Source organism: Apium graveolens, chromosome 2, assembly GCF_009905375.1.
Source record: "Apium graveolens cultivar Ventura chromosome 2, ASM990537v1, whole genome shotgun sequence".
Classification (NCBI taxonomy): domain Eukaryota; kingdom Viridiplantae; phylum Streptophyta; class Magnoliopsida; order Apiales; family Apiaceae; genus Apium; species Apium graveolens.
Genome location: NC_133648.1, coordinates 234,971,186 through 234,979,704, shown reverse-complemented (window position 1 = coordinate 234,979,704; position 8,519 = coordinate 234,971,186).

The following is an 8,519-nucleotide window of genomic DNA, read 5'->3' as shown; positions in this document are numbered from 1 at the left end:
CATGATATAATTCTTAGATTATACAAATGACAATTGTACTAAAATATGTAAAATAAAAGATACTTGGTGAAACGTAAGACAAGAAAATACAATAATGCTAAGAAACAAGAATCTAGAAGTTCATGTTGTTAAGTGTGGGCACCCTGGGCATTTCTTGCTACGTTTGGTGTGACCTTCTTGGTTATATACACTACATTTCTTTCCTAATCGCGGACCATCAATCTATGTTCGGATCCGCACCGATTGGCCTTTATCTCCACATTTTTTCTTAAGTTTTTTCAATGACTCATCTGCCACTAACTTTCCATAGCCCTTCCAAGGTAGGGGTAATTCGTAGTTCCAATATTTAGTTGGTTGCAACGAATAAATCATTGGCCGGTACAAGTTCTCTATTGCCTGGTTCTTATGGAAATTTCCAATGAAATGATCACAACTAAATCCATGTCCTATACAACCATCCATTGTGTGAGAGCACATCATATTATGGGTCGCCCATTTTCCACACGTGCACGTACGATCATTGAGGTTGACGACCTGGGTTTTACCTCCCTTTACCCTTCCCTTAGAAGTTGTGTACTAATGTGTAACTATTTCAAGATCCCACGTACACGGTGAAAAGTAATAACCGTATGTCATGTTTCCTTTCTTTGAATTTTTGCTGACATGGCGGCTGAACGCGCACATAACAGTTGACCCTGTTGCAGACCGTCATTCACTATATTTCGATGTGTGTCAATAATTGTGACCACCTTGTAGAAGAGGTACTCCATCATTAATGTTACCGGAAGGAAACGAGCCTTCTTATATTGCCGTTTAAACCCTCAAACATGTTTGTGGTTATTTGACCATAGCGAACACCAGTGTTGTTGGAAAGTGTCCACCTCTCCACGGGTATTCTGGCAAGATAGTCCAGGGCGGGGGGGGGGGGAATTTCACTAATCCTTGTCATGTATACGTCACGTTTCGAGACTTGCGTGGTTGTTCCAGCTTTCCACATCAATTTTTTTAGTTCACCACCAAGGTGATGATGGCAAAAGTTGCTTCCGACATGGAGTAGGCAGAAGCTATGGATTCCTAATGGCTCAGCAAATCCATTTTGAGAGTCTCATATTGCAGAGATAATACTGGCTGCACGATCGGAGATGATGCACACGCCGGCCTTTTGGCGACAAACATGTCTCCGAATACGTTGTAAAAACAAAGACCAGTTCTCGTACGTCTCCTCATCAACCAAGCCATAACAAAGAGGAAAAAGGTGGTTGTTCGAATCTACACCCATAGCAATACGCAACTTGCCCCTATATCTTCCCTTCAAGAAAGTTCCGTATATTGAAATCACAGGATGCACATGTTGCTACCCGTCCATCATTGCATTCAAACACTAAAAGATTCACTTGCATACGGATGTGCCTCATTCCTCAGCATGAGGCACAACATCGATCTCAGCAATAGTTCCATGATTTGTCTTCATGATGGCTGCAAAAAACATGGGAAGAGCTTGGTATGTTGTAGCCCAACTGCCATAGACTTCCTTAATGGCTATTTGCTCGCCTCCCCATGCTTTCTTGTACCCCACTATATGGTTGTGCTCATTGTTGATAAGCGGGATAATGGTTTTAATGGGGATTTCTGGTGTATCTATTACCTGTTTCACATATCACAATAAATGTCAAAATACTTCTATACCAAATATGTTGCAAAGTTGAATAGTTATGTATGTGAAATTTCTTACAAGTGGTTTAACAATCCGTGAAATCATCCTTGCAGATAACTTCTTGTGATCTTGTAACGGCTGATCAACCATGTATTTGTCTTCCTCTCTATTCACATTTATCCTCCAGTAGCCAGAATCATGCATGAAAACAGCTCGCATCCTCCAGTTACAGCCCTCCGCCCGATACTGTACAATGAGCTGCTCTTTGTTACTCTTTGTCATTTTATGTGACACCCTCAATCTCAGGGTTAGAAAATGAGGACTCACACACCTTTAATCTAATAATTAAATAAGCATAAACCCCGATTAACTACTAACAAGATCAACAGGATAAAGTATGAGACAAGATTACAACTACCAATCATAAAATATATCTTACAACCCCAAAATACCATTAAGTAAACATAATCGATTCCGGCTGGAAACCGACTGATAGCCCATTGTATCTTTAAAACTTTCCTTCTAAGCGCTTGTTCACTCAGAAATACCACTACCTGCTCTGGCAACCGGAAGCCCTCAACACGATAGGGACCACCAGGTACGCTCTTACGAGCAGTGCGCCTAAGCCTGGCCATCTTCTTGCTTAACTCCCATGGTTAGATTAAAACAAAACATATGAGTATGAAACTCAGCAAGCAACTATAAAGCAGTTCTACGATATCAAATCCACAATATACTTTTCCAGTCTCAGGGTATTCTACTTTACTTGATCTAGGTGGCAGATTTCTATCTTTTGGTTTAAGGAAAGGTTATGAAGGATAATGTGGGGCTTTCAAGGAACAAGGCTCAATGCAGGACAAAAGCCAACATTCATCACAAATTATTTAAGGATCAGAATAGATCTTTCAGAAAGAGGAAAGCAACAGTACTTCACTGTATGGAATCAAATTTTTATGATCAATAGATTAAAATCAGGGTTCTCGAGCTTTAAGCCCCATGTTAACACAATCAACTCTTTTCAAAACAATATGAACCATTTTCATTTTCAAGAATCAATTTACTGAACAAAAAGTTCCAGTTCCCTTTTTAAATAATCGTTTAGAACCCTTGATTGGATCACTTTATCTTTCCATTTCATTATAATACGGGTGATCAGCCCGTACCGACCTCCATCCGGTCTTTAAGGTACCAATCGGCATAATTTCAGCCTTAAGTTAGACTAGCCCCGCTAGCCTCTTACCATGACTGGACTAGTCCCACTAGCCTCTTACGTCCCAATCCAATCCATCAGGAATTCGTTTGGAAAACCTTGAGTTTGAAAAAAGATAGGTTTTCTAAATTCATTTTATCATTACCAAGACTATTAAATCATTCGGACTCTTTCGAGTCGAACCTCATTCTTAAGTCAAATTTCAAGAAAACAAAGTTTGGGGAGTGATTCAAGACAAGCAAGGAACAACTCTAAGGATTCTGTATCAAGGATAACAAGGTACTTAAAATAGAAGGATCAACATCTGTTTAGGGATCAACAGTGTGACCAAGAAATGAGGTATCATTAAATAGGGTTTGCAAGGATAATTATAGGGTTCAATACAATTCATGGCTTAATAAATAACTTGAACAGAAAGGATAGGTTACCAAAAGGGTTGAATCAGTAAGCTTATCAATAATAGTGTATCAGAATTAAAACAGGATATCTCAAGTCATTAATAGGGGTTCATTAATTAACAATTCCATACTCTACATGGTATGAACAACAAGCTCTCTATAAACATTTTCATAAGTAATGAGAGTTACTTGCCTGAATTTGCTTTCTTGAAGGTTGAACTACTGCAACCTAGTATACCCTTTCCTTTCCTAGCCTGAATGCCCTCAAGCTCCGGATCTACAATAAAACCAAAATCTTAATCAGTTCTCAACTCTCGTTCCCAGAACGATCACTCAATACAATAGCTCGATTATACCCTTGACTTGAGTATACGAATATAGCTTATACACATAAGCACATAGCACATAACACATTCCTTTCTCGTAACCTTTATATCTTTATATATACTTATCGATCGACGCGTACTTGCTTAACCTTAACTATTTCTCAAATCACACCAATATAACTCTTACGAGTACATGATTTATTCACAACTAAACCTTTTGCGACCATAACTGTCACTTATAGTTCTTTAATAACAAACCATTTAATTCCCTTTTTCTTTTATTCCTTAATTCGAACCATAACAACAACCAATCACACAAATGAATCACATATCTCCTAGGATTTCACATGCAATCACTTAGCAAGGTATTGGAATCGAATCAGTCGCTTTTCTACTTATATACCATTTGGTGATACACGTAAAATACAACCACGTATACTCAATTTCAATCTCATATAATCAAACACAAATAATGCAAATCACAAGAGTCATTTACGCAATTAAACTTCATCCTTTTTAATCAAAAATCCGAATCATAATCACATTAAAATCGAAAATCAACACCTTCTTTTAATTATCAAAATTCGAACACAAACACCATCCAATCATTGTCATGCAATCAAGCTCTCACTAGCCACTAAGATATTTAGCAAAAATCAACTTAATTCTCTTTTTAAGCATAAGACCCATTCGGGTTTTCCAATAATCATGCATGCAAGGATCAATTTTTGACATGCAAAGTCTTAGATTACATTCCCAACTTGTTTTAAACCTTAACTTAGTCATCCATTTCATTTTTATCAAGATTTCCGAAACACAACACCAAGCATCACCTAATGATTCCAACCCTAATCAAATCATTTAATCAACATGCATGCATTCACTTAATCATCAAATTAATCTTTTCTAAACTCATTTTCATTCGGCTAAATCGTGATTTACACTCTCCAAGGATCGAACAATGACATGCACTACTTGTTCTTCTTTAAAACTAACATGCAATTACTGTATATACTAAATAAGCTTAGTTTACACTAAAATCAAATCATCAAATCCAATTCCCTTTCTAATTAGCACAAAGCCGAATTATAACCCAACATGCAAACCTTAAATTTTGATTTCCTTATCATCAAACGACTTACACACACATAATTAATCAAAACAAATCCATTTTCAATCACATACTCAAGTTTTAAGGGAAATACTAAAAACTCTTTCGATCTTTCAAAAACCTAACATGCAAGGCTTAAAATTCATATTAACACATCATTAAAGTTCCATCGGCTGTCCTTAGATCATAGCCGGTGGTGGTCGAACTTAAGAGAGCCCGCAACGGGTCTCCTCTTGAGTTTTAAACCACATAATCCTCTTGAATTTACTCTTATAGTTTTGTATCAAGAAATCAATTTCCTTGAACACAACCATAGAGATCATTACCAAAACACTTACACAAATACTTACATGCAAATGGAATTTGAGAAGTATACCGAAAATAGAAACTATAGACAGCTATATCTTTGAGTTTGAGTGAAGATTAGGTGTTGCATGCAAGAGAGAGAGAAGAGAGATGGAGGAAGCCGAGAGAGAGAGTAGCCGAGAGGGAGTAAAAAAAAAAGAGAGAAGGGGAGAATGGGCTGCACGGGAAAGAAAAGAAAAGGGGGGGGGAGATGGGTTTATAAACTATCAAAGACAAGGGCAATTTAGTAATCTACTAAATCCCTTTTATACTTATTTGATCCTTTCTTTTTACTCAAATGTATTAAAAATCAATTATAAAATATATCTCTCTCGGAAAGTCGAAAGTTATTACAAGTGACAATTTTAATACGTAGATCTCGAAATTAGCTTTCCAACCATTACTCATAATAAACATTTGAGCGAACGGTTGATTTTATATGAATTACGCAAGCTCGCCTTAATAATAACATTTTTCCACATAAAAATCAATTAAATTGCAATGACCACCAAATAAATCCATTCATCATTTTTAAAAAGTCTCTAGGACTACTATGAAGATAACAAAATAAATCCCATGTTTTTATCTTACCCGGATAATTTTATAAAAATGCATGAAGGGTAAATAAACCTTTATTTAAAACAAATAATTCCTTTAAATTCATAAAAAATGTCACAGAGCACATAGTCATGCAAACAGACCAGTAATCACACATATACGAACATATAACAACTCAGGTCTGATCAGAGAATTTGTCCTTCTTTAATCTTTATCCTTTTCTACGCGTACCGGGTCACGTTTAGCCTGACGGCCCGACGCTCAGCGTTTCAATTACGCTTCTCATTATCATTATCGACCGACACGTCACTGAGGACGAAATACTTTATTTACACATTCATTTCATTCAATCACACATAATTCACATTTTATATTCTTTATCTCCCTATTAGGACGAGTTCCGTTCTACCTGACGGCCGGACAACACAGCTTAACTCCTAAGCTGACTCTTTAAATTGGAACGCTTTTATTTACGCTCCTATATTCTAATATACAGAAAAGACAATTAGTCAGCACTTAGTCACATAATTATAATCACATCACATAAAGCATACTTTATTGACTTAATTACGTCGTAAAATTCTCAGTCGTCACAATCTACCCTCCTTAAAAGGATTCTGTCCCCAGAATCTAATCTAAGCAAATAGATGGGGATACTTTTCTTTCATTTCGCTTTCTAATTCCCAAGTTGATTCTTCAACTAGTAGATTTCTCCACAATACTCTAGCTAAAGGTATAACTTTATTCCTGAGTGTCCTCTCTTTTCGGTCCAAAACTCTTACTGGCTGTTCCACATAAGACAAATCTGGTTGGATTTCCACTGGTTCCAACTCGATCATATGGCTCGCATCAGCATTATACTTTTTCAAAAGAGATACATGAAATACATTGTGCAGATGTTGCATTTGCGGAGGTAGCGCCAACTCATATGCCACTTTCCCAACTCATCGCAATACATCAAATGGTCCAATACACCTAGGACTCAACTTTCCTTTCTTTCCGAATTGGGTTAAACCTTTCCAAGGAGATTTTTAATAAGACTTTGTCTCCAGATTTGAATTGCACATCTTTTCGTTCTTGATTTGCGTACTTTGCTTGTCGATCTTGAGCTGCAATTAATCTCTTTCGAATCATTTCTACCTTTTCTTTCGTTTGTTGAACTAGCTCTGGGCCAATTAATTTGCGCTTTCCAACTTCATCCCAATATGTAGGGGATCTACATTTTCTTCCATACAACGCTTCATAAGGCGGCATGCCAATACTCGCGTGATAACTGTTGTTGTAGGAAAACTCAATCAACGGCAAATGATCGTCCCAATTTCCTTTGAAATCTATTACACAGGTTCGCAACATATCTTCAATTGTCTGAATTGTCCTTTCACTTTGTCCGTCCGTCTGCGGATGATATGCCGTACTCATTTTCAGCTTAGTTCCCAAGTGATCATGGAATTGTCTCCAAAATCTCGAGTTGAACCTTGGATCTCTATCAGATACGATAGATACAGGAACTCCATGACGCATCACAATCTCATCCAAATACAATTTGACCAACTTTTCCAACGAAAACCTTTCATTTGTCGGCAAGAAATGTGCTGACTTTGTCAACCGATCGATTACCACCCAAATCGCATCATGATTTGACTTGGTTTTAGGTAATCCTACCACGAAATCCATCGCTATATGTTCCCATTTCTATTCCGGTATATCCAGTGGCTGAAGCAATCCGCTCGGCCTTTGATGTTCCGCTTTGACTTTTTGGCACGTATAACATTTACTTATCCATTTTGCAATTTCCTTCTTCATGTTTGGCCACCAATAACTTTCTTTTAAATCCTGGTACATTTTCGTACTTCCAGGGTGAATTGAAAATCTCGAGTTATGCACTTCTTGCAAAATCTCATGCTTTAGTTCCACGACATTAGGTATCCAAATACGTGAGTTAACACGGTATATTCCTTTCCCATCTTTTTGAGCTTTAATTTCTTCTCCCGTCAACTTATCCTTTTCACGATTCATCACTTGCTCTTGACAGCATCAAATCTTTTCCAAAATTTCGGGTTGAAAAGACATTGCATATATAGCTTCACCTCCAAATTCTGGAGTCTGCACCTCTATTTCCATATTTTCAAAATCCTTGATCAAATCTTCCGATGACGTTAACATATTCAAACTTTCCTTGTGACTTAGAGCGTCCGCTACCATATTTGCCTTTCCAGGATGATAGTTTATCGTACAGTCATAATCTTTGATCAATTCCAACCACCTTCTTTGTCTCATATTCAATTCCTTCTGAGTAAAGATATACTTTAAACTCTTATGATCCGTATAAATCTCGCACTTTTCCCCGTACAAATAGTGCCTCCAAATCTTAAGGGCAAACATAATTGCTGCCAATTCCAAATCATGCGTTGGATACTTTTGCTCGTGCGGCTTGCGTTGCCTTGACGCATATGCTATTACCTTTCCGTGTTGTATTAACACACATCCAAGTCCTTTATATGAAGCATCACTGAATATCACAAATTCCCCTTTTTCATCTGGTAATACCAACACCGGGGTGGTTACCAACCTTTTCTTTAACTCTTGAAAACTTTCCTCAGACTTTTCTGTCCATACAAATTTCTCATTCTTTCTTGTCAACTTCGTTAACGGATCGACAATCTTAGAGAAATCTTGCATAAATCTCCTGTAATATCCGGCTAATCCCAGAAAACTTCTAACTTCCGTAGGAGTCTTGGGTCTTTCCCAATTTATTACAGCTTCTATCTTGGCTGGGTCCACTTTGATTCCTTCTTTATTAACTACATGACCAAGAAATTATACTTCCTTTAGCCAAAATTCACACTTCGAAAACTTAGCATACAGCTTCTCTTTCCTCAGAGTTTCCAAAGAAATTCTCAAATGCTCCTTATGATCT